At 47.0% G+C, this 27,526-nt stretch overlaps 1 long non-coding RNA gene across 2 annotated transcripts in view; it reads right to left on the reverse strand.

Annotated features, from left to right (window-relative positions):
* Positions 1–25,457, reverse strand: part of LOC138915692 (uncharacterized) — a 170,535-nt gene extending 145,078 nt beyond the window's left edge. The window contains exon 1 of one of the 2 annotated variants that reach the window (XR_011421806.1): positions 25,275–25,399. This is a non-coding gene — a long non-coding RNA (uncharacterized lncRNA). Of the gene's footprint in view, positions 1–25,274 lie in introns of both variants that reach the window. The other variant, XR_011421805.1, reaches the window with a different exon arrangement.
* Positions 25,458–27,526: the final 2,069 nt, after the last annotated feature.

Here is a 27,526-nt window from a genome sequence, read left to right on the forward strand (position 1 = left end):
CTGCCCCTCCAGCCTCCCTCCAGAAAAGCCACAGTGGGCCACTGGAAATCAGCCACTCACTGCGGGCTGGGGAGGGTGCAGGGTGGTGGGACAGAGGCGAATGAAGAGGATGGCCTCTTTTCAAAGGAGCAGCCCTACGCAGCACCCCCAAGCGTGTTCCTGGGGGATCTCCGGATTTTTCCAAGAGAAGCCAGAAATTTGGACTTTTATGCAATCTTCTGATTTTTAAAGGTTGGCATCTAATTCAGGTTTGGTTAAAACAATGCACAGGCCAACAAAAACCCTACCTGGGCCTGAAGACAGCCCCGGTGCCATCTGTTTGCAAGCTCCATAGTGTCCGGGGAAAGCTGACTTAGCTGAAGGGTCCCAGAGGGGCTGAGACCCCAGTGCAGAGCCTGACTCAGGGGTCTGCGCTCCCAGGAGAGGGCCTGCCCGGCCCCCACTTCTGGACTGTGGGTGATGCTGGCACTTGATCGTGGAAAACAGTGGAGAGAGCAGGGAGAGAGGGCCTGTCCAGTGTGCCCACCCAGGACCCCTCTGCAGTGACCTGGGGCAGCCCCCTGCTGGCACCCTCCATGCAGTGACCTCTGCCAGAGTGGCGGCCCAGCCACGTGCAGAGGGAGCAGGTGGAGGAGGGGCTGGGTCCCCCGCTCCATGGCCCTGCTGTCATCCCAATTGAAAAAGGTGTTTGAAAAAATTAAACTCCGCACAAAAGTTCTGTTTCCCTGTCAAGGCAGCACCTACTTCCAAGTGTCTGTGATTGACACGACTCTTAATGTGCACTTTTAAACATGAAACCATTTGGTGTGCAAATATTGCAGGAACAAGAATTCCTTGGTCCAGCGAGCCCGTCGCCTCCTCTCCTGCTTAGACGCCCAGAGATGAAATTGCCTTGAATCCTATCCTTTTCTTCTATTATTTTTATCTTAGGTTCCAGAGAACAGATGAAGCGCGTTGGGGAAATAAGGTCCTGTGGCCCCTTCCAGGAGTGGGACGACGTGCTTGCATCCCGGCTGATCCAGCGTCCTCCCCAACACCGCGCCCAGCTTGCCAGGCCACAGCGAGGGTAGAAGTGGACCCACAGCTGGCACCAGGGGGACCTCAGGCTCCAACCCTGGACAGGGCCAACTTCGTGGGCCTGCCACCTAGGCGGTGCTCAGGTCCCACACTCAGACGGGCCCTGCACTGGGTTTAAGACTCTGTTACTGTGTCTTGAAATTCTTAGGTAATTTTTTAACAAGGGGGCCTCGCTTTTGCATTTGACCCTGGGCCCCCCAAATCCTGCAGCCAGCCCTACCCTGGGGGCTCACACCCCGACTGCTGTGGGGCTCAGCTTCTGACGGAAGTCCCTACCTCAGGAGATAGCAGGTGAGGGTGCGTTGACGGGAACTTGGGGCCACCTTCACAGCCAAGAAGCCCCATCTAAAGGTGTTTGCATGTGGCTGCAGAGTGCCCAGCCAGGGCCAGGCAACTGGCAGGAAGCCCAGGACCCACAGGGAGGGAGAAAGGCACTCACCAGTATGCGTAGATACAGGACTGGAAGAGCAGAGTAGCCGGGGTGCTGTGGGCTTCCTGGAGAGCTGGGGCTGAGCTGGACAGATAGGCAGAGTTTGGAGAAGCCATGAGAATGGAAGGGATTTGGAGTTTGTGGCGCACAGGAAGCAGAAGTAGGGTCAGCAGGTAGGGGCCCCTGATTGGGAGGGTGGCCCCAGGAACCCTTTCCCTGGCCACCCCAGCCACTGGGCCGTAACTTCACTCATCCTCTCAGGGTCACGGCACTTGCCACCCCCGGGCACTCCCAGCCCCTCATCTCCCTGCACAAAAGCTGCTCTAACTCTCCTTGCAGCCCGGGTGAGAGGCAGTCAGGGAACAATGCTATCTGTGCGTGGTGGCGCCCAAAATACGACTGTCATTTATTTCGTTATATGAAACGAGAGCACGCCTTGTAGCCATAATGAATCATTTCCTCCTTGCCTCGGCCACGGTGTCAGGCAGGAGCTCGGCATCCCCCATTCAGGGCCTTTCACTTCAGGCTAATAATAACCCACCTGGGTGAGCACACATCTTGCCGAGACAATGCGGGTCCTGGACGGGCATCGTGGGCAGAGGAGCTGTGGGAGGGAGTGGGGGGGGGAAGAGCCAGGTGGGGGCCCGGGTGGGGCATCACGGCAGGAAGAAGACAATGCCCATGATGAGGGGAAGAACTGCCCTGGGGTGGGAGCCTGGGTGGGAATCTGAGTCCCCCAGGTGCCTTTTCCAGCTGCTCCACTTGATGGGGGCAGGGAATAGGGCCCATTCCTAGGCTGCTTGTCTAACAGAACTTTTTTCCAATCAGTGCCCAGGACCAGCTCAGAAGCCTCCTCCTTAGGAAAGCCATATACTGATCTCCCACCGCCACTGGCGACCTCAGCCTCCATTCCAGGGAGAGCTTTCAGGGCACTAACTCTTTCCACAGCCTCGTCCCGGCCCCGCCCTGGCCTAGAGCTGCGAGGAGCTGGTGCCACTGCTTTTACCCCACATCCCTGCCCAGTGCAGGCTCTGCAGTAGCAGGTGCTCAGTGGATGAGTAAATGTGTCCTGGGGAAGCCAGGGCCCAATGCGTCTCCCTCCAGGACTATGACCTGGGAGCCCCATCTCATCCTGTGCAGGCGTGCCAGACCCAGGGCCTGCCCTACACAAGGCCAGTCCAGGGGAAGACCACCCCCCAAGCCCTGGATTACCGTTTGTCTCTTCCACTAACTGTAGCTCACAGGTTCTTTAACCACTGCATCTGCAGGAGTAGGCACACGACCAATTTTGCTGAATGAATGAATAAATGAATGAGAGTCAAAGGCCATGTGCTCAATGGCATGAAACAAACTCCGGGGGGGAGATGAGAGAAGGGAGGCTGCTCACTGATCCCAGAGGAGGTGGGGAGACAAAGGCAGACAGGCTGGGAACTCAAGACCCAAGAAATGACAGGAGTCAGTTCCCTTGATCTTCTTTTGGCTTCTTATTTGCTGGACTTGGGACTGAAGAAGTGGGAAATCTGGAAACTACAGTGGGCACAGACAAAAAAAGCCCCAACAAAAGCCTGCTCTTTCCAGCCAAAGGACAAGGAGGGGGCAGCCTCGTACGTCAGGAAACCTTCAGACAATAACCACTCTACTCCAGCCAAACACCACAGAAAAGAAGAAAACTGTTCCCACCCACACCCACACTAGCAAAGGCCAAATGGGGAGTCTAGACTTCCACCCTTAAGAGCTGTAACAAGGAACTGGAAAGTCCGTGCCGGAGTAGTGCCAGAGACGGCCAGGTGTGAGAAGGATCGTCATCCCCACTGGGCTCCCTCTCCCAACCGTGTCAGTAGAGACTGTGGGGAGCCTGGAGTTCACCTCTCATTTGGCAGTTAGGAAACGCCCCTCCCATCCCTGATGGAGTCAGAGTAGACCTAGTGGATAATCAAGACTTTCACCATCACCCAGCGCTCACAATCCCACCTCATCACCGTGTCAGTGGTGCCCACGTGGGGAGCCAGCACTCCTACCCACACCCAAGAGTAGAAAAGATCCAACTCCCTCCAGTCAACAGAGGCAAGTGGGGGCCTGGAGGTAGATTATACTGGTACCAGATAAATAGATGTTATAGCTAAGAAAACTACCAGAGATAGAGAGGAACAGCACATAATGATGAAATCCACCAAGAAAACATATCAACCCTAAATGCGTATGCACCAAATAACAGAACTGCAAAATATGTGAAGCCAAACCTGATGGGCAGCACCCCTCTTCCCCTGCTAGAGTGATGTTAGATAAAACCATCTAAAACAAAAGGCTTACGTAAGATCCAGAGTGTCATAATATGACACATAAATTCCCAGGTTTCAATAAAAAAAATCCTCATCATATCACAAAAAAGGAAAGTCTCAAACTGAGAGAAAAACACAATCAGATGCCAACACCAATATGACAGAGATGTCAGAATTATCTGATGAGGATTTTAAAGTCATCATCATTTAAAAAAATGCTTCAGTGAGCAATTACAGGCACACCTTAAAAAATGGGGAAGAAAAGTCTCAACAAAGAACTAGAAGCTATAAAGAAGAACGAAAAGGAAATTTTAGGACTGAAAAGTACAATAACCAAAATAAAAGCTCAGTAGTTGGGCTTAAGAGCAGAATGGAGGGGAAAGAGGAAAGAATCAGTGAACTGGAAGAGAGAACAATAAACATTACCCAATCTGAACAACAGTGAGAAAAAAGTAGACTGAAAAAAATAATAGAGCCTCAGGGACCTGTGCATTTATAACAAAAGACCTAACATTCATCTCATCAGAGTCCTAGGAAGAAAGGATAAAGAGGATGGTACTAGAAAGTACTCAAAGGGAGAGTGGTTGAAAACTCCCCAGATTTGACAAAAGATATAAAACCATAGATTCAAGGAGCTAAGTTTACCCAAACAGTGTAAATACAAAAAAACCCATGCCAAGACACATTGTAATTAAACTTCTGAAAACTAAAGGCAAAGAAAAAAAATGACATGTTAATATAGGGTAAAAATAATTAGCGTAACAGTAGATTTCTCATCAGAAACTACAGAAGCCAGGGGAAGAAGAAGAAAAGAACAGCTCACCCGAAATTCTATACCCAGCAAAAATACCTTTCAGTAATTAGGGAAAATCAAGACATTCTTCAGTGAAGGTAAACTCAGAGAATTGTCCTTAGTAAACCTACTCTAAAAGACTGGCAGAAGGAAGTTCTCTCAACAGAAAGACCTCTGTAAAAGAAAAAAGGTGGAACATCAAGCAGGAAGAAAGAATACGATAAGCAAAAATATGAGTAAATACAATAGGCTTCCCTTCTCTTGAGTTTTCCAAATCATGTTTGATGGTTGAAGCAAAAATTATAACACTGTTTGAAGTGGTTCTAAATGTATGTTAAGAAAGTATTTGAAGCAATGATATTATAAGTGGCGAAGATAAAGGTACTTAAAGGGAGATAATGTTTCTATACTTCATTCAAACTGGTGAAATAACAACACCAGCAGACTCTGATAAGTTGTATATAAAGAGTGTAATACCTAGAGCAACCACTAAAAAAGTTATACAAAGAGATACACTCAAAAACACTACAGATAAGGGGGCTGGCCCCGTGGCCGAGTGGTTAAGTTCGCGCGCTCCGCTGCAGGCGGCCCAGTGTTTCGTTGGTTCGAATCCTGGGCGCGGACATGGCACTGCTCGTCAGACCACGCTGAGGCAGCGTCCCACATGCCACAACTAGAAGAACCCACAACGAAGAATACACAACTATGTACCGGGGGGCTTTGGGGAGAAAAAGGAAAAAATAAAAAAATCTTTAAAAAAAAAAAAAAAACTTATTAAAAAAAAAAAAGAAAAAAAAACACTACAGATAAATCAAAGTGGAATTCTAAAAGATGTTCAAGCAACCCACAGAAAGACAGGAAAAAAGAAAAACAGAAACAAACCACAGAAAACAAACGAACAAAAAGAACAATGGCAATCCAGCCCTGATGGCCTCATGGTTAAAGTTTGGTGCTCTCACTGCTTCAACCGCCCAGGTTCATTTCTCAGTCATGGACCCACACCACCCGTCTGTCAGTAGCCATGCTGTGGTGGTGGCTCACAGAGAAGAACTAGGACTTACAACTAGAATATACGACTATGTACTGGGGCTTTGGGGAGGAGAAAAAAGAGGAAGATTGGCAACAGATGTAAGCTCAGGGTGAATATTTCCCTGCAAAAGAAAAAACAACAACCATGGCAGAATCAAGCTCTAACGTGTCAATAATTATATTAAATGTAAATGGTCTAAATATACCAATAAAAGAGATGGCAGAGATGGATTTAAAAACGTGACCCAACCACATGCTGTCAACAAGAAACTCACTTCGAATACACCATATAGGCAGGCTGAAAGCAAAAGGATGGAATAGATATATCACTCAAATAGTAATCAAAGGAAAGTGGTAATTATATTAGTATCAGATAAAATAGACTTCAGAGCAAAGAAAATTACCATAGAGAGAAAAGGATAATACATAAGAATAAGAGGGTCCATCTACTAGGAATGTGTATACATTCTTGTATGCGTCATTCTTGCATACATGTGTATACATCCTAAATGTGTGTATGTTAAACAAAAGAGTTGCAAAATATAAGTGAAAACTGACAGAACTGAAAGGAGAGACAAACCCACCATTAGTTGGTAATTTAAGTCCCCTCTCTCAGCAGCTAGACAGAAAACCAATAAGGATACAGAAAAAAATCAACACCACCGTCAACCAACAAGAATTTATTGACACATAAAACAATCCACCCAAAACAGCAGAATACACATTCTCTTCAAGTGTCCATGGAACATATACAAAAATAGGCTACATCCTTGGCCATGAAACAAACCTCAACAAATTTTAAGGAATTTAAACCATACAGAGTGTGCTCTCCAACCACAATGAAACCAAATGAAAATCAGTAACAGAAAGACAACAGAAAATTCTCCAAACATTTGGAAACTGAACAACACAATTCTAAATCACCCATGGGTTAAGAAGGGAAATATTTATAAAAACGTTGAACTGAATGAAAATAAAAATACAGCTATCAGAAGTTGTTGGACACAGCTAAAACAGTGCTGAGAGGGAAATTATTAGTACTAATGCATCCATTAGACAAGAGGAAAGGTCTCAAGTCAATAATCTCAGCTCCCACCTTGAGAACCTAGAAAAGAGCAAAATGAACCCAAAGAAAGCAGAAGTAAGGAAATAAAATTAAGAGCATAAATACATGATGTCGAAAACAGAAAAACAATAGAGAAAATCAATGAAACAGCTACTTCTTTTGAAAGATCAAAAAAATTGACAAATCTCCAGCAAAACTGACAAAGAAAGGAAAAATGAGGAAAACACAAACTATCAATACGAGAAATGACACGGAGGCTATCACCACAAACCCTGCAGAGATCAAAAGGATGATAAGGGAATACCAGAAACGACTCTGCAGTGTAGGTTTGACGGCTGAAACAAAATGGAATGGACTGATTTCCTCGGAAAACACAGGCTGCCGTAACTCATCCAATATGAAAAAAATAATGTGAATAGCCCTATAATGATTAAGTAATTTGAATTTGTAATTTAAAAACTCCCAAAAGGAAATCTCTAGGTGCAGATGTTGTCACTGGTGAATTCTGTCAAATGTTTAAAGAAGAATTAACACCATTCTACATAAACTTTTCCAGAAAATAAAGAGAAAGGAACACTTCCCAATTCGTATTATAAAGCTTGTATTACCCTGATATGAAAACCAGAAAAAGAGTGGAAAAGAAAGGAAAGAAGGAAGGGGGGAAACTACATGAAGACAGATGCAAAAATCCTTCACAGAAAGAATTCAGCAATATGTAAAACGAATTACGTGCAATAACCAAATGGAATGTCTTCCATGGATGCAAGTCTGGTTCTATATTAGAAAATCAACCACAGTAATCCACCATACAAACAGGCTAAAAAATAAAAACCATACGATAACATTAATTGATTCAGAAAGAACATTTGACATAATTCAACACCCATTCATGAAATTGAAAAAAAGAAGCAGCTCTCAGAAAACTAGGAACAGTAGGAAGCATCCTCAGCTTGATAAAGGGCATCTACAAGCCACCTACAGCTAACGTTGCCCTTCCTGGTGAAGACTGAAGGTTTTTCCCCTGAGATCAGGAACAAGGCAAAGTGTCGCTCTCGTCACGTTTATTCGACATTTTGCTGGAAGTTCTAGCTGATGCAGTAATGAAAAAAAAAAAGGAAATAAAAGGCCATACAAGAGCCAGCCCCAGTGGCCTCCTGGTTAAGTTTGGCACACTCCACTTCAGCGTCCTGGGTTCAGTTCCTAGCGGTGAGCCTACGCCACTCATCCGTCAGTGGCCATGCTGTGGTGGCAGCTCACACACAAAAAAAGGAAGATTGGCAGCAGATGTTAGCTCGGGGAGAATCTCCTTCACCAAAAAAAAAAAAAAAAAAAAGGTCATACAAATCAGGAGAGAAGAAACAAAACTGTTTGTATTTGCAGATGACATGAATATCTATGTAGAAATTTACCCCCAAAAATCTAGAAATAACAAGTGAGTTCAGCAAGATTGCAGGTTACAAGATAAACACCCAAAAATCTATTGTATTTCTACATACTATCAGTGAACACCAAAATTTTAAATATAATACATTTATAATTGCTCAGAAAAAGGAAATACTGAGATGTAATCTAACAAAACATGTACAAGACTTGTACAGACAACTACACAAGCTGATGAAAGAAATCAAAGATCTGCATAAATGAGGAGACACACCATGCTCGCGGATTAGAAGATGCAACACAGTAAAGAGATCAATTCTCCTTGAATTGATATACAGGCTTAAGGTAATTTCTTTCAAAATCCCAGAAAGATTTTTTTTTTGTATATAGAGACAATATTAATCTAAAATTTATTTGGAAAGCAAAGGAACCAGCATAGCTAAAACAGTTTTTGAAAAAGAGGAATAAAGTAGAAGGAATCAGTCTGCCCAATTTCAAGACTTACTATGTAGCTACAGTGATCAAGACAGTGTGGTATTGGCAGAAGGACAGAAATGTGGATCAATGGAATAGAATAGAGAACCCATAAACAGACCCACATAAATACACCCAAATGATTTCTGACAAAGACGCAAAAGCTATCTAATAAAGGCTCTGGAGAAATTGAACATCCATAGACCAAAAAAACAAACTTTGATCTAAGTTTCACACTTTGCAAAAGAATTAACTCAAATTGATCACAGACTTAAATGTAAAACTATAAGACTTTTAGTAAAAAACATGAAAATCTTCAGAATCTAGGGCTAGGCAGAGAGTCCTTAGACTTGACAGCAAAATCATGATTCATAAAAGGAAAAATTGATGAAATATACTTCATCAAAATTAAAAATTGTTGCTCTACGAAAGACCATGAAGAAGATGAAAAGACAAGTTACAGACCAGAAGAAAATATTTGCAATCATATATCTAAGAAAGAACCAGTATCTAGACCATAAAAAAAACTCTCAAAACTCAACAGTTAAAAAAAATCAAACAATCAAATTAGAAAATGGGCAAAAAACAAAGAGACATTTCACCAAAGAGGATATACGGACGGCAAATAAACACAAGAAAAGATGTTCAAAAGAAAGAAAGAAAGAAAAGAGGTTCAACATCATTAGCCTTTAAAGATTTTATTTTTTTTCCTTTTTCTCCCCAAAGCCCCCTGGTACATAGTTGTATATTCTTCGTTGTGGGTCCTTCTAGTTGTGGCATGTGGGACGCTGCCTCAGCGTGGTTCGATGAGCGGTGCCATGTCCACGCCCAGGATTTGAACGAACGAAACGCTGGGCCACCTGCAGCGGAGTGCCCGAACTTAACCGCTCAGCCACGGGGCCAGCACCAACATCATTAGCCTTTAAAGGAGATGCAAATTAAAACCACAATGGATATTGCTACACACGTCAGAATGTCTTGAGTGACCACACCAAATGCTGATGAGGATGCAGAGAAACTGGGTCACTCTTACATTGTTGACAGGAAAGTAAAATGGTAAGCTGCTCTGGAAAACAGTTTGACAGTTTCTTAAAAAATTAAATAGGGGCCAGCCCCATTGCCGAGTGGTTGAGTTCGTGCACTCCACTTCGGCAGGAGGGGTTTCGCCTGTTTGGATCCTTGGTTCGGACATGGCACTGCTCCTAAAGCCATGCTGAGGCGGCGTCCCACGGAGCACAACCAGAAGAAGCTACAACTAGAATATACAACTACTTACTCGGGAGCTTTGGGGAGAAGAGGGAAAAAAAAGAAGATTGGCAACAGATGTTAGCTCAGATGCCAATCTTTAAAAAAAATTAAATATGCAACTACCATAAAGCCAACGATTGCACCCCTGGGCGTTTATCTCAGAGAAATGAAAACTTATATTCACACAAAAGTCTGTACACAAATGTTTATATCAGCTTTATTCATAATAGCCCAAAGCTGGAATAATCCAGATGTCCTTCAAGGGTTGAATCATTAGACAAAATGTGGTACGCCATACTATAGAATACTACACAGCAATGACGAGCGACAACACGGATGAATCTCCAGAGAATTACACTGAATGAAAAACCAAGTCCCCAAAGGTTATGAGCTGGATGATTCCATTTATACAACATTCTAGAAATGACAAAACTACAGAAATGAAGAACAAATTAGTGGTTGCCAGGGGTTAAGGAGTGGGTGGGAACAAGAAGGAAATGCATGTGGCTGAAAAAGGGCAATGTGAGGCATCCTTGTGGGGCTGGAACTGTTTTGTATGTCCACTGGAACGACGTCAATATCCTGGTGGTGATAGTGTACTACAGTTTCACAAAATGTTACCACTGGGGGAACTGGGGAAAGAGTTCATGCGATCTCTCTGTACTAGTTCTTACAACTGCACCTTAATTTACAATTATCTCAAAATAAAAAGCTTCATTTTTTTAAATCCCTAAAAATCAAGGTAACCAAATAGTTGATGATGGATATTTCTTCTTAAAAAGTATTCCAGGGGGCTGGCCTGGTGGCATAGTGGTTAACTTCGCAAGCTCCGCTTCGGGAGCCCAGAGTTTACCAGTTCAGATCCCAGGCACGGACCTAGCACAGCTCGTCAAGCCATGCTGTGGTGGCATCCCACATAAAATAGAGGAAGACGGGCACAGATGTTAGCTCAGCAGCAATCTCCCTCAAGCAAAAAGAGGAAGATTGGCAACAGATATTGGCTCAGGGCCCATCTTCCTCACCAAAAAAAAAAAAAAAAGTATTCAAGCTAATGAATTAAAAAGACATGAATACAATTAGAATGCAATCATTTTGCAGCTTTAGTAAAATAATGGAAGGTTGTACCCTTTGGAGCCATTGGCCCCGCTGGCCATCTGGGTGAAGAGTCTGGACCCCTTCTCAGAATAATGAAACATATAGATTACAAACTATTGAAATACATTTATCAAAATATTTTACAAAAAACAAATTTGTGACATAAGAATATATATGTATCTTCATTTACTTATCAAGTAGCAAGGTCTGGGGGCAAGTCCAATCATTTTAAAGTGGAGATGAGTACAAATTATATTTCAAGACACCTGCAATAGCTTTAATGCTAAATGGAAACATCTGTGATTTCTGTGGGTGACAAAGTCACAGGATATACGAGACAGAGGAACATGGTAAGTGATACAAAAACAAAGCAATCAGCAAAATCAAGTCTGTGGGAAACAGTACATTCCTCCAGCTCCTTCAATAACTTCCAAGGGGAGAGAGGAAGAGAGAGGAGGTGGGCACTTGGAGACGGAGAGAGATGAGTCCTGTCAGCCAGTTGCAATGGATGGACTTTACCTGACTTTGTTTCTTTGTTTGCAAAGAAACGGTTTAAAAGAAAAGTTATGAGACAAGTAGGGAGAATTGACCATTGACTGGATATTGGACAAAACGAAGGAATTTGGGTTACTTTGAAAGTGAGAGAGAAGTATTGTGCTCATGATTTTTTAAGGAGTCCTTATCTTTTCGAGAAGCGTTCAGAATTACCGATGGGATGAAATGCCACGGTATCTGGGATTTGCTTCGATGATCCAGGGAACTGGAGGGGGCCCGGGAGCTGGATCTGGGGAACCAGTACATGGGGGTCCATTCTTCTGTTCATGCTACTTTGCGCATTTTTTGTTTTCTATACGAAAAAGTCAAAAATAAAGCTGCGATAAACATCCTTGCACATGGTTCTTTGTTTTCATCTAGGATTATTCCCTGCAGACATTCCTAACAGTGGAATTCCGGTGTCACGGGCCGCTCACACTGAGAGCACACACTTGAAATGCATTGCTAAAGCAAACAGGGGGACAGAAAGATAAAGAATAGCCCAGGGCCTCCCGCAGGGAACCAGGGAGCATTTTCCGAGTGAGGTTCGCCCCCTCCACCAGGCCCCTCCTTCTCCTTGTCCAGATGTGTCCTCTGTCCGTGAAAGAAACCAAATTTTAGCAGCTCTCAAACCCTGGTTCTCACCATTCAACTCCCCGGTTCTTGCCCCCTTCTGCTGAATGTGAGATGGTTCACGCGCCTCATCTCGGTGGTTAGATATCTCTGCTTTGTCTGGTTATTTCTTTTACACAGGTGCTGTAACAACACACACACCTGTAGCAAATTGCTGTGCTCATTTGTAACCAAGTCCTCGGGATACATTCCTACAGGAGCCTCACCAGGTCAAAAGAAAGCATGCTTTGCCCTCCTGGAACCCGCTTGTTACTCCCACGAGCCGCCAGCACTGGTGCGCTTCCTTGCCTCTGACACATGCTACCAAGTCGACAAACACTGACCAATTTGATGGGTTGAAATAAGGTCACCTTGTTGTCAATGTTCACAGCTTTTCTTAAAGGGACGTTGACCATTCTAATGTGGTGAACTCTCAGGGGCACAGGAAGAAGTCTGATTCCTTGGACTCCAGAGGAGAATAAGGCCCAGCATCTGCCCTTTCTCAGGAGGGGGAGGGTTTTCAGTTCCCACTCCCTCCACGGCCGAAGCCCACACCTCCCTGAGCCGCGGTCCTCTGGTCCTCCGTGCACGGCCCAGCCCCGGCAGGGAGCCACCCGGAGAGGAGATCCCTGGGGAAGCTTGGAGAAGCAGAGTCTCTGGGAGCAGAGACCAGCACCACTGCCGAGTCTCATGAAGACCCTGACTCAGAGAGAGCTGTCCCAGGTCCCCACCCCTAAAAACCGGGGCTGGGGCTCGGTCGGAGCCCTTTCCCAGGAGGCAGCTGCAGGCTCTCGCTGAATGAACCGATGCTGAATAGACGAATAAATGAATGAATGACCATAAGCAGGAATGAACTGCTTAACTAATGGGCCAACAAATTCACTAATGAACAAATGAATTAATTCATTAACCAATGAAGAAATGAGTGAGCAGGTGGGTCAATAAACCGATGTCTATGAGAAGAAAGGGAGTGTTTGCATTCGTCCCAAGCGGGAGTCTGGGGACATGGCAGAGACAGAAGCCTCCAGGCTGCCCCTTCCCCTTGCCACCCTGGTTGCAGGCAGCCCCCCCGGAGGAAGAGGCAGAACGCATATCCCATGCTCCCCCTCCCGAGGGCGCCCAGGATGCTGACCGGCGCGCCCCAGGACAGGAGCGCCAAACAGCACCCACGATGCTTCCAGACACAAAGGAATGGAGAGTTTTATGTGCTCTATTCATTTTTCAGAGGAGCTTTGCATGTGTCCTATACTACAAATAAAATAAATTTTGTGGGGGGGGGAAACGCTTTCCTCATCTGAAATCAATTAATACAAACTGCTGAGTAAATGACCATTCCTCTTCTTAGTCACCAGATTTCCACCAGTGAACAGAGACCTGCGCAGAGGGACCTGGAAGCTTGTTCCCCTCCCCACCCGCCCCCACCTCTGCCTCCACCTTCTCCTCCTCTTTCCAGGAAGGGCCAGAGTCCAGGTGGCCCTGGAGGAGAAGAGAGCCGCTCCCCAGCCTCGAGGCAGCGACCCGCGCATCACTGTGCAGAGGCCGGCCTGCAACTCCCTGTTAGGCCCCGCCCAGCAGTCAGAGGGACGATGGCATGTCAGTGGGCCCGGGCAGCTGCACAGGGACCACAGTTTGGGGTCTGTGCTGTCTGGCTTGGAAGCTGTGCTCTGACTCTGAATCCAGCTTCTTCAGGGTCCCACAGGCAACGGGGCGGGACAAGACCCCAGTTCAGGAATCAGCACCCAGCGCGTGGAGAGAATACAAGTGAGGTCTAGGCCATTGGCCATGGGCAGGCAGGGGACATATCGCTGCACAGGAGCAGAGCTTCTTCTCAGCAGCCCTGGGCTATGGGAGAATTCTCTCCACAAAAAAACCAGGAATTTCTCATTTCCATAACTCATTACTACAACGTTCACGAAAATGAGGACCCAAAACTCCGGCAGGTTTTCCCTGAGGGCTTTCTTTTGCTCCGCTCCTCTGCTCCGACAGCCTTCTAGAAAATGCCTCCCATCCTTGCCTTGCAAAGCAGCCGGGGCCTCTGAACCCTGGCGAGGCCAGAAATGCTCAGAGCCCCATTTCTATTTTACTAGTCTGAGCACCACCACCTTTGTCTGTGTCCTCTTCTAACTCCGTGGCAGAGAAACGGCTCTGGCTACACCTGCCTCATCTCCATCGAGAAGGCGAGCCAGGGCGGCAAAGATGCACGTCTGCCCCTCAGCCCCTAGGCTGCTCATTGCCTCTCAGCCGAGTAGCCACCCGTTCTGGGGCTCCGCCTTTCCTGCCAGCTGGTCTTGCTCCCTCACCTTTAGGGGACCCGTCCAGCCATGCGCCTCTTCCCACCAATGTTATTCAACTTCTCTTCATAAAATGAAATGATTCTGCTGTTTATGCTGTTAGCTACATTTATCTTTAAGAGCAAGATGTTGAGTTTAGTTTTAATGATGAAAAAAGCCTTTCAAAGGATAACTCATTGGAACTCATTATGTACTATAAAGGCCACTATTTAAAGATTCGGTAATTCCAGTGATGATCTTTTTAAAGCAGATTTATAGCAGAAAATAGTTAGATTCTTTGACTTCGGTTATAATTTTCCATTTTGTAATTTAATACTCCTTTAGTTTATATTTGCACATTAAAAATATAGCATCTAAAAGTCCATCATTAAATACTTTTAATAAGTGCAATAAATAAGTTTTACAGTGTGCATAAATCTAAAAACAAAACCCAACATAAATTGTTAATCTTACACTTTTTCTCATTAATTGCAATACATAAACATATGTTTTATACAAAGATATTTGCTACAAAATAAGTATAATAAATACAGTTTACCTCATGTATTAATCTTAATAGTTACAAGCTGTTAATCTTATATATTAGGTAATAATTTGCAATAAATAATTGTTTATTATCTTGATGTTTGCTTGTCTTGGGTTTTAGCAATATGCAATAAAGAAATGCAATTTTGAATAATTTGATTGTAAGACTGCTGGGGAAATACTGTATGTTATAATTAGCTGAGAGAGGATTCTGTTCACAGGGAGAACCGTGGAGATGGGGTGAAATAAGCAATCCATACGTTAGTGAGTCCACGAATAATTTAAAAAGTCAAGTTCCGTTTGAAATAATACACAATTTTTAAAACTAAAATGCAAGTGCAACTAGTGAAACGTGTCACATTCTTTAGAGCTTTCATCATTACATATTCAAAGGATACCAAGAAAGCAAGAAGCCCCACGGAAACTGCCCGGCTCCAGGCTGAGATGGGACTACAGCTGCCTTCAGTAAAAGAGTGAACGGCTTTCCCGCCAGCTAGAGGCCGCCCTCGGCCTGTACACCCGCCCTCTGAACTGCCAGCAGGAGCGGAACAAACACAGCACCCTCCAGACCCAACCGTCGGCCGGCACTTGCTAAACTCCACGTGAAAACTGCACACCCATTTTTCAGGGAGAGGTAGTCACCTTCACTGTTCATCTTATATGTAAAGGTAATAATTTGTCATAAATAATTGTTCATTATCTGGGTATTTGCTTGTCTTGGAGTTTAGCAATATGCAATAAAGCAGTGCAATTTTGAATAATCTGATTGTAAGACTGCTGGGAAAATGTGGTGGATGATAATGAGCTGAGAGAGGGTCCCGGGGGCGTGAGACACCAAGACGGAACCAGACCACCGTCTACCAGCAAATGTAAAACCAGGGTCCTGGCTGGTGATGACACAAGGTCTTTAAATATCCACTCAAAGACATAGGGTGGACCAGTTTCTCTTTCTTCTGTTCTTGACAACAAAAACCTCACTGGGAGGAAACCAGCTCTGTCTCAATGAAGACTTGATCCCTCATTGATGCTGAGGGAACCTGAGGTCCTACGTGTGGGTGCCGAGGGTGCAGCTGCAGAGGAGGGTCTTGGCCAAGACCCCACAAGGCCCTTGGGCTGGCCAGTTGGTGTCCAAGGCTCACCTGTTCACCTGACACTTCTCACTGCAGCCGCCACACCCTGTCACATGCCCGCAGGCACAGAGCTGGAGCAGCCCCAGCCAAGAGCAAACTGTATTGTCAGGGAGTGAGGACCCTGTGGGCTTTGTATTCATGCACTCCCAAGGGCACAGTGACCTCAGGAAAACCTCCTCCAGCCAAGAAAGGTAAGGAAGGAGGGAGGGAGGAAGGAGGAAAGAAAGGAAGAAAGGTAGGAAGGAAAGAAGGAAAAAGAGAGAGAGAGAGAGAAAGAGGGAGAGAGAGGAAGGAAGGAAGGAAGGAAGGAAGGAAGAAAGAAAGAAAGAAAAAGAAAGAAGAGAGAAGAGAAGAGAAGAAAAGAAAGAGGAAGGAAGGAGGAGAGAGAACAGAATCCCAGATCCATTACAACCACAAACCACTTTCCCATGGCAGCCCCGCCACAAACACACATACACACTGACATGCCTCAAGCGATACAAAGTGTCCACATCAAAGTACACTAGCAGTGTGTTCATAATCTTTCTTCTCTGCTTCTGGTCTTACGGCCCCCGGTACAGCCAGCCTGGCTTCCCCTTTATGCACACAGCTGCTTGGACAGTCCTCCAGCCTCACCTGGAGTGTAAGCGCCTGGCGCCTCTCTGCCCAGGCTGGGTGTGGCCCAGTCCACAACCTGGGTAGGGGCTGTTCATCAGGGCAACAGCACAGCTCAGTTCATGGGTGTTCCCACCTAGCACTGGGCTTCAGGCAGAGCTGGTTCCAGGTTCCCGGAAGCAAGTGTGTGAGTCTGAGGCCCAAGGGGTCTGAAAACACCACAGGCTCACTAACCTGTCCTCTTCTGGGTCACAGCAAGCAGCTCCCATCCCCTCGCACTGCTCTCTGCCATGCTGAGAAAGGCAGAACACCAGACTCCTGGAGGCATGCATCTCCAATAAAGCCCTCAGCTTTCAGGCTTCCCCACCCCAATCTTGGATGTGAGACGACAGGTCTCAGATGCTGCTGGAGCCTCAGGAGGAGGGACTTGCCCCACGCCGCCCACCCCAGTCCCCCATATCCCCATCGCGACCTTGGAGGGGCCTCCTGAGATCGGTGAGGGTATGCAGAGCCGGGCCCCCAGCTCACTGCCGGGAAGGAATTGGAGGACATCCCTGGATAGTCAGGAAAGCCGGCTAGTCCAGATACCGGGTGGAGGGCCGAGCATGAAGTGGGGACCGCTCTGACGCCCCAGAAGTGATGTGAGAGGCCCAAAAGGGGGGCCTCGGGCTCTTCTCAAACTCAAGGGGAAGGAGAGGTCTGCTGTAGAGAGGCAACCGCCGCCAAAGCCCGAGCTGACAGCACCCGAGCGCCTTCCTCCTCGCCCGAAGATGCAGAGCCATCCGCGTCCCCGGGCGGCGGGGGCAACTGCGGAAATCTCGCAGCCAGATGAAGCTCATAAATTTCCCCTATGAACAATTGTTTTCATTTCCCTCCCATGCCACTAGATATTATAAGTGGAAAGCAAAACACAAGTAAATATGTTCATTCCACTCTTGTGATCAGTGATAAACGAGAGGCTGCGGAGGCTGGCAAAGGTCAGCGGGCCGCGCGGCGGGTCTGCGAGCGGACACTGCCACCCTCCGGCCGCGCGCGGGACTGCACCGGCCGGCGCCGCACGACCGGGCCCGCCGGGGGAAGGCGCGGGTCGCAGCTCACCTCCCGTAGACGTTGGCTTTGCGCCAGTTAGGGGAGGACGTCAATACGCGCAAACTGCAGAACAGTTAGAAAGTACAAAAAAAGAACAAGTCAAAAATAGTCACCATGCATAACTGCTCTCCCACATATCACCGCTCTTATTAACGTTTTAGTACATTTTTCTCTTTTATGATGCATAGAGAAGGTATACACAAAATGTGTCCGTACAAAGTTCAATTATGATTTTCTATGTAACATTTAAACTAATTTCCACAAATAGCTTATAAATATCTTTTTAAAGGCTGCATAATATTTCGACTTGTGACTGTATCAAAGTTGTGTAACCGTCCCCCAATTCTTGTTAATTTAGAGTGTCTCCAATGCTTTAATCATTGTAGATAATGCTGTAACTAAAATCTTTATGCCCAGACTTTGTTCACATTGTTAAGATAGATCACAGGGTGCAATTACTAAACGAAAGGAAATTAACATTTTTAAGGCTCTTAATGGCATTACTATTTTCTACATGCGTAACACCCATATGGAGAATATTACAGGAAATGATGGGTGAACATAAAAAAGCGCTCAAAGGAGTGATGAAAGGGGACGCCCTGGCTCCTGGACAGGAAGGCTGTCTACCACCCACGGGTCAATCCTCACTCATCTCATCTTTAAACTCAACCCAAGTCCAATCAAAATTCCATCAAAACTTTTTTGATATTTTGTCACATTGACTTCAAGTTTCATTTGAAAGTATAAATAAGTAAAAATTATCCAAGAATCCCTTTTTAAAGGGAAAAAAGAAAGATTAAGGGGAAGGGATGCTTGATCAGATGTTAAAATGTATTGCAGAAACGTACAATAATTAAAACAGTGACACACAAAATAGGGAGTGCAGAAACAGACCCAAACATAGATACACATTTTTCACAAAGGAATTTTATATCAATGGGGAAAAGATGGTTAACTGGTAAAAATATAGGTACAATCAGCCACTCATTCAGAAAACAAAATCAGTGCTCTACTTCATATCACATATTAAAACAAATCCTACAGGAATTAAAGATTTAAATTTTTAAGTGAAAACATAAAGTACCATTTACATAAATTGTAATGGGGAAGTTCTTTCTAAGTCCAATTCCAAAGGCAGAAACTAGAAAGAAAAAAAGATAGCTAGATTTGAATTGTACAAATTTAAAATATCCATATGTGAAAAACACAATTTTGAAACTGAAAGGTAAGCCAAAACCAGGAAAAAATATTTTCAACATATACAACAGAGAGAAGTTAATGCTCCTAATGTATAAAGCTTTCTTACAAAGGAATAACAAAGACAAATATTTCAAGAGGGAAAAAATGTACTGAGGACATGAATAGCAATTCCCAAAAGAATAAATCCAAATGATCAATAAACATATAAAAGATGTTCAACCTTATTAGTAATCAAAGACAGGAAAATTAAAACAAAATTGAGAGATCATTTTTGCCTTATATTGTTAAAGATAAAAACAATGATAATATATAGTGTTGTCAAGGAGTGGAGATATGAAGCATTTCAACACCGCTGGTCATAGGATAAATTGGGTAAAAGTTTCATTTTCATAAAGGGTAACTTGGCAATATTATCAAAATCCTTAAAAATGCATGACCCAAAGATTCTGCTTCCAGCAGAATCCATCATGGGTGCGCAAAAGATTTAGCCATAAGGTTGCACATTGCTGTTGAAAACAAACCAAATGTCCAACGACAGAAAAGTAGAGAATTATACATATATGTGTGTATATATAAATTCTCCATACAATAGAGTCCTTAAAAGTAATTTTATAGGAATGTACTTCATACCATTTAAGGGTTTATCATAACAGACTGGTAAGGCATCTAAAGCAGATTACAAACAACGCAACCATCTTTCCACACACAGAAAAGACTATGGGGTCCACTGCCGAATAATAGCAGTGAGGTGACAAGTGATTTTTAATATTCTTTGCTAATTGGTATTTTCTAACTTTCTACATTCAATGATTTCTCATCAATTGTTCATGAGAAAATAGTTTTTAGTGGTTTTCCAGAAATGTACCAATTCACATTCCCACCAGCAATGCATTCTAGTATTTGTTCATTTCTTCACGGAATACTCTCAGGACACATACTCAGAGCAAGGCACATTCTAGAAGCTGAGCTGCAGGCATCACCCCTCATGGAGTACCACGCTTAGGCAGACAAAGAGCAGAGTGAGAAAGCTGTGCTGGATGAGCCGTGGAGGAAGGTGGAGGGTGGGTACCAGATCTCCAGGGCTGGCAAAGGGAGCTGGCTCAGGGAGGGGTCCAGGGAGTGCTCTGAGCGGGGAGGAACGAACGAACGAGGAGACCTGAGTGAGGTGAGGAGCCGGTCACTGCAGATCTGGGCCAGCATTCCCTGCAGAGGGAGCAGCAAGGCTGAAGGCCTGGTGTGGGTGTGGTGTGTGTGGGCACAGCAAGAAGGCTCACGTGGCTGGAGGAGAGAAAGAGAAGGCAAGATGGCAGAAGGTGGGGTCAGAGGCATCGAGGGAGGGGATGGGCGGCAACACCCTGGAGAACTTTCCAGACCACAGTAGAGAGTTTGGATTTTCTTCTGGGTGTAACGGGAGCCGTTGATGCGGCACGACACAATCCCCTTTCTCTTCCCCAGGATACCAGTAACTCTGGGTTGGGAATGGAGTACAGTGAGCAAGGAAGTCCCTGCAGATGCTGGGCTGGAGTGGAGCGGCCTGGCTCATGAGAACCTGGGGGCACTGGTCATCACTCTTGCTGATTTCATAAGCGACCCTGAGGCATCTTGGGATTGGAATCTGGATGTATTTCTTCTTGGGGCGCCTGGTCATTGAGGGTGCTCAGGCAGCTCATCCCTCAGCAGATCTGGACGTTCCCAAAAAGAGAGGACCAGGCTGAGGGGTTGACCATGTCATCCCCCACCCCTCCCCAGCCCAGAAACCATCCTACAAATTGGCCTCAAGCGCAACCAAAATGTTGACCAGTTAGTAGCTAAACAAAGAAAGAAGAACACGAGTCATCAAGGCATAGTCTCCATGGACCCTTACAAGACAGTTCGTGTCACCACGTCACCATATGGGCCAGCGTAGGTCACACCTTCCCCCAAAATAGAGATCCAAAGTTTTCCTGCATCCAATGCCCACATTATGGTGGAGGACTATATGTGACCTTACACATTTTTTTTTCAGGGTTAGGAGATTACTAATGAATTTCCAGAACTTAGTTCCTCCTGGGTTCCAATGGAAGTCCACTATATTTATGCCAGGAAAATTAAAATCATGTCCACTATATTTATACGGGGAAAATTAAAATCATGAAAATTAAAATCACCTATAAGACAAAAGCTAACCAAAGTTTTTCTTAGAATTACTCTTGTAAAATTGAGGTGCTTGTTCTAGACATGTCCACCAGCAATTACAGTCAGTCTCGGCCTCTCCTGGCACCATGTTCTCATTTCTCTGGGCACTGGGTCCCCAGTTTCCAAGGAGGTCTGTGTCACCTTGTGGGGAAGCTGTTCCTTTGTACCCAAAGAGCTCCCTTGGGGTGGTGGAGGATGGGGACTGGACCCTGGGCCCTGGGGACCGTCTGAGCTTCGTCCTAGCCTTCCTGGGGCTCAGACACTGGAGCCCACTGCCTCTGTGCAAATACATCAGAGAGGAATTTGTGACTTCCGCTACCCTTGCCCGAAGCTGGATCCGGCTGCTCTGTGTGTACCTGGAGAACCATGTGCTCAGGATGGGGACAGCAGAGTTCTTTTGTGCAAGGCAACACAGGATTTCAGTCAGTGTCCTAATGCCCAGAGACACCACCTGGTTGAGCAGATGCAAAGGCACCAGAGAAGGAGGTACCTGTGTGGATACAGATAGCGGGACTCCAGGTTGGCATCCTCGCTGCCACTTAACTGAAAATCCATCTGTCACAAGTAAGGTATGTGACAGAAGGGTAGCCCCAAGAGTCCCCTGGGCACAGTGCTACTATAAAAGCTAACCCAGGACCCACTGTTCTGGCTTGGAAAGGTCTCATAGGAAGTGACACCCATAGCTGACCACGGACATCTTAGTCCCAGCAGTCTCCGAGGTATCACAGCTGACCATAAGCCACAGCCCAGCCCTGAGACAACGTCATCACCAAGGCAAGCATGGTATAAAGTCAGAGGCTGTGCTTCCCGCTCCGATTGCTTCCACCAAGGAGCTGGCCTAAAGGAAGCAGCGAGAGCACGCCCAGCCCCGAGAGCGCCGCGCCCTGGACCCGAGGTCCACTGCTCTTCCCTGGGGCTCAGTATGGTGCCCGGCACACGGGAGACACGGCACGAGGGTTGGCTCAATATGGGAAGGCACAAAGGAGAGTGGGAGGGATGCGTAGACACACTCGAACGGCTTCTTTCTCTACCAGTTTCACATCGAGGAGGCAGCACGCCATTTGTGGGCGGAGCTCAAGCGCCCTCGTCAATTTCACGCCCAGCATCCTCCGTCGCGAGAGGAAGGCCACGCCCACGGTCTGGGTGCCTGCTGCCTCCATAGCAAGTACCTTCCGAAGATGCTGCCGAGGAGGGAGACGGCAGAGTCAGAAGCGCACTCAGAGACGGGCGGAGAGTAGTCGGGGCATGCGTGTGGCTGAGCGCTCGCTCCCCACGTGGCAGCAGGCAAACTCCGCAAAGCTGGGTCTCAGTCTCCCCAGCTGTGAGATGGCGCTAGTGACCCCAGCTTGTCCCAAGAGCCAGTGACATAACGAAGGCACCACTACACTATGTGTGTGAGAGAAGCCGTGTTTGCCACCGGCCAGAGCAGGCGGGGGAGGGGAAGATGAGGATGAAGCCAACCCTCTTGGCCCACGGCCCATCAGCATCACTGTGAAGCCAGAATTATAGCCTCTGGGCTCCTGCCCCTCCCCTTGGGGACCAGAACTGCAGGGTGGATGAGGCCCTTCTGAGTGCTCCGGCGTCGGTGGCTCTGCAGGGCAAAGGAGCAGCTGTAGACACTGGGCGTGGACTGGCCCCTGGAGGGAGGGGGACTCAGGCTGGCGGCAGGGGAAGGCAGCCCCACGTTTAAGGGTCTGTGCGCTAAGTGACCTCCTTTGCCCCAGCGCAAGGAGATGCTGGGGGAGAGGTGGGCAGCAAGGCTGTCCCCAGTTCAAAAGGCCTCCCCACTGGCTCAGCTCTGGCCTGCCCAGGGTCCCCTGGGAACCTGGTGGTCTCCATGCAGCCCTCAGATCTCTCCACCACCACTGGCCATGGCCACAGAGTCGCCCGCCGGAGCTCCTCAACTCCTCCTGTCTCAAAACGGTTGAGGGATGAGAGGCAATGTAACTTAGGACGTAGATAAGCACATTTAATAAACATCAACATCATCTACTCATTTTTTCACCCCAACATTAGATGCCTAGGCAGACACTGCAAGATTAGTGTAGGATGCCCTAGGAACAAAGGGATCCGGCGCGCTGAGCCCGCTGTGTTCCCACCAGGCCGCCTGCCCTGGGAATGGTCTATGCCATGCTGTCTGCAGGAATAAGGATGGCCCCCAGCTACACACGCAGGGGTGAGACCCACAGCAACGCCAGCCCCGCCTGTGATAAAGGCAGTGCCCTACGAGGTCAGGGCCGCCCCTGCACCACTGGCATGTGGGGGCTGCCCCATCCCTGCAAGGCTGTCCCCTTCAGTGACCTTGGTCACACACAGGCTCACCAAAGAGACACATTTTAATCCAGGACCCACTCCCTCAAGCTGTTCCATTAAGGGACCCGAGGACAAAACCGTGAAGCTGGAGATAAGCAGGTGTGTCCTGAGAGCCAGCCGCACTCCTGCTCTACTCGGGGCTGAGGAGATCGTCAAAAAAGGGACAGAGGCAACCTGGCTTGGGGAGTTCAAGCCCTAAGCCCAGACGGAACCCAGGGGGAGGCGGCAGGCGTGGCTTTGCCCTGCACTGTGTGGCCTCCACAGAGCCCTGGGAGCCGGGCAGGCAGGAGGTCCTGGGGGGAGCGGACCATGAACTTGGCCAGTAGAATGTGCCCCTCCCAAGCAGCGCTTCGGATTCAAGAGCAGCCTGAGGAATGTGCTCGCTGAGACTCTTCTCTGACCTGGATGTCCAACGGCCCGGAGGAGCTGGGTGACCCTCCAGGTCACTCCTTGGAGAAGAGCATGAGAAGCACAAAGCTGGACCTCATCGTGCGTGGGAGATGCAGTGGGAGCACAGGCCCCCGACGGCGAGCCCCCTGCGAGGCCACACCCACTGCCTGGTGTGCCCTGCTCTCACCTCCAAAGCCAGGCCAGCGGCCAAGGCCTAGGGAGCCAAAGACAGAGCAAACAGGGCACGCTGCTGGGAAGTAATTAGAGCTGAAATTTCACTGCCCTGAGTGGCGGGGTTCATCCAGCCCCTGATTGCCCACGACGCCCCCTCACAGTGAGCACACCAAGGCCCCTTCCTCATCCACAACCGTGTGCGTGCAGTCCCTTCTCTGGAATTTGCTCCCTGTTCTTTGATGTTGTGCATCTATCTGGTGGCAGATCAACCCTCCTGCCTCGGGGGCATCTTCTCCGCCCGCCCCAGACTTCGTCTAGTCTCCCCGAGTCACAAGGCCAGGGCCAGGCTGAGGACAATGAGGCACTCATCTCAAATTTAAGGGAGCACCAAGAAGTCAACAATCAGTAAGTGCAATATTTTTAAACATCAAAATTAAGTGAAAAAAATCCATGATGAGCAAAATCTCAAAATTGTCAGGAAAATTAGGCTCTGCTCTGGCATAGCACGCCCCCACCCCGGCCGCCTCACCCTGACCCGGCCTGGCCATGTCACACCCGCAGGGCACTGAGCGCTTTCCCTCACTGCACCCACCACACCTGTACTTCAGTCTTCGCTGGGGCGACTGTGGATTATTCTCTGACCCCGCGAGGGCCAGGGCAGTGAACGTCACTAGCCCCGCGTGCTTGGCACCTGGCTGAGAGCTTGGCACGTGGTGAAGAAACCTCGGAGTGAACATCACAGGTGCAGAACAGCCCTGACGGCGTGCCGCGAGCTGTTCTCTGCTCAGATGCCATGACAGGCTGGAGGCTTCTGCTCCCAGCTCCAGGGGACGCCTCTGCTGGACCCATCCCTGGCACCCAGCAAGCCGCAAGAAGCAGCCTGAGCTGGGCTCTGATGACCCCTTCGCTGTCATTTGTGAAAAGATCCATTAAGTGCAGAGCTGACGGGATGCAGCGGAGGCTCACAAAACCACCAGGCAGATCCTGAGAACACGCGTGACGGGTTTCCTGTGGCTCCTGGGACTTTCTCCACCTTTCTCACAAGGGCCACCGCCAAATGGCCATGGGAGGGTGCGTCCTGCCCTCCGAGTACTGGGGCACCTGGGCTTCTGCCCCTGGGGAGCAGGGCTGGATCCATTCCAAGGCAGTCGCTCCCTGTCCACTTCTTCACAGAGAACGTTTCTATTTTGAGGAAGTGTAATTTGAGGCCGGTCGGAACCACAGTGTATGGGTTTGCCTGAAACGTGCTGAAATGCAGGCAACTGCTAAATAAAAATCCCCAAATAACCATGCTCTATTTTCGCATTTTTATAAGTTCTTTGGGGAAAAAAAGAGAAAAAGAGATAAAGAAATACAGAATTTCGCCATTTTCTTACCTGATGTCCCAGTTGCAAGAGAAACAGGAAGGGCGGCAGGAGCGGAGGGGATCCCACACGGGCAGTCTGCTCATGCCAGCTGCCTCTGCCTGCCGGCTCTCCTGCTCTGTGGACCAGCAACGCCCCCGCCCTCCGATGCACCTGCCTTTTCCCTCTGGTTTGGAGGTGCAACTGTGCTTTTCTGCCTTAGAGGATGGGGAAGCAGAGAAGTACCCCAATTTTCACCATTCACTCCACCAACTCCTGGAAAGATGCCCAGCTGGAGAGGTACCTCATGCACAGCCCCTGATGCCAGCCACCCAGGGCTGCTGGCTCCAGGGGACCCAGGCCAAGCGGGAGACCAGCCTGGGCTCATTGTCCAGGGAAGACGGATAAAGAAGGAAAAGCAACACGCTGTTTCAAGTCTTTGTTAAAACTCACGAGCCCTGCCAAAGGGTCAGTCTCCCTTTCAGAAAGGACATTAGGTGCCGTTTTCCTCCTAGAAGCCCCAGAAATCCCCATGTCCCCTCGATATACAATTCAAAAAAGGCCTCCAAATTGCTGTCATGCTAAGCACTGGAAAGTTCTGCTTGACCTTTTATTAACATTTTTCTAAACCAATATAGTTTTTTTTTTTGCTACAAGCACCCTGAGGAATTATGAAAAATACTTTTTTCTGTAGTTTATCCCATATGCACTTAATAGGCTCACAAATATAATACCATTATAAAAAAGAAAAACTGCCAACTCTGCTAAAAAAATTGTCATAACAATAAATTATTATATAAATATAAAAGGAGTGTGTCTGTAAAATATTCACTCAATGAACATCCCAAGGTGATGGTTTTGCTATGTTGTTTTTATTCCTGAGAGATCCATAACGCATTTGGATATGCCACATGTCACCACATGAATCAGGCAGTTAATGCATGTGCGTTTTAGAAGCAGGGATGTCTTCCCAATAGAATGTGCTATAAAAAAATGTAGAGATCCGGCTGCTTTGTCTGATAGGCATAATTTAATGTCTTGCTTATAATACTGCATCTTAAGGAAAAATACACACTGTCCTATGTAGTTATTTACAATATATTGCTAAGTCTATGCAAATATGTTTCCCCAAGCCCAGGATTATATAACAAAGGTCAACAATGTTTGAAATATTTTGAAGCATATTCCCAATATGCGTAGTGTATGGTGTTAATGTCCAATATATGCACATATATCTTAATATATTTCCAGATATTTCTGTTCATTGTTCTCTCCATAGCTTCCCACAGAATACTATTAGAGGGATGTTTTCTTCTGAAGAAAGCCAAACATCGCCTATCCATCTTGGAAGAATTTATTAAGGTGCTAATTATGCGGTCCTTAATATTGCATTAGTATAGAGGTTGTTCAATGCCGCTGCGGAAGAGAAGGAGATAGAAGGCAGCTCCATAATACCGAAACCAGAGATCCGATAGGTGCAAAAATGAGCACACACCTATGTCATCTCATTTTTCTGTCACAGATTTCCAAATCAGGCAATCACACATGGGCTTCACATGCATGCACACACACATACACACGCGCACAGGTATGGGCTTACCATTTGGTATACGCAAAACAAAGATTACAGGCCACACATCCCACATCTCACTTCCAAATATTGCAAATCCTGTGCTTATCTTTGTGAGGGAAATTTTGTGATCAATGAATTTTGTGTAAATTTCATTCAGATCGCTTTCTTAAGGAAAGAGGGTTTGGTTAGGTCCGCAAGGATCAGGGAAAGGGTCATAAAAAACAGACCTCCAGTGTCTAAGCCCAGGAGGGAATGTAAAAGAGAGACTCGTCTGATCAAAGGTGACTGGGTCCTCGACTCCATCCTCCAGTCCAGATGACCCTGTTCCCTTATCAATCTCCAATCGTTGCTTGGACCAAATTAAAGAAGACTGCATGGTCCCCTAGACACCAAGAGGAGCGGCGGATGCCAGTCAGAAGAGGTCAGTTCTAGGAAAGATACTCATCCATGGTCTGTGGACCACACTGAGCTGTTTAGCTGGCTTTTCGTCTCTGTGCTGTTGTGACACTGTGTAGCCGTCACCAACTCTGGGTCACAACAACGCCCCAGAGGTTCACTCTGCCAGCTTCAGACCCCCCCAGTCTTTAGGGTCCTCAAAGCCCCCAAAGCAAAACCCTTTCAACCAATCCACTTCTTAAGATGTTACAGACGTTACTTGCTTTCAAGGATTATGAAGCATGTCTAGACGTCTATTAGAATCTTTGTCAATATG

Source organism: Equus caballus, chromosome 10 (assembly GCF_041296265.1).
Source record: "Equus caballus isolate H_3958 breed thoroughbred chromosome 10, TB-T2T, whole genome shotgun sequence".
In the NCBI taxonomy this organism is placed as follows: Eukaryota; Metazoa; Chordata; class Mammalia; order Perissodactyla; family Equidae; genus Equus; species Equus caballus.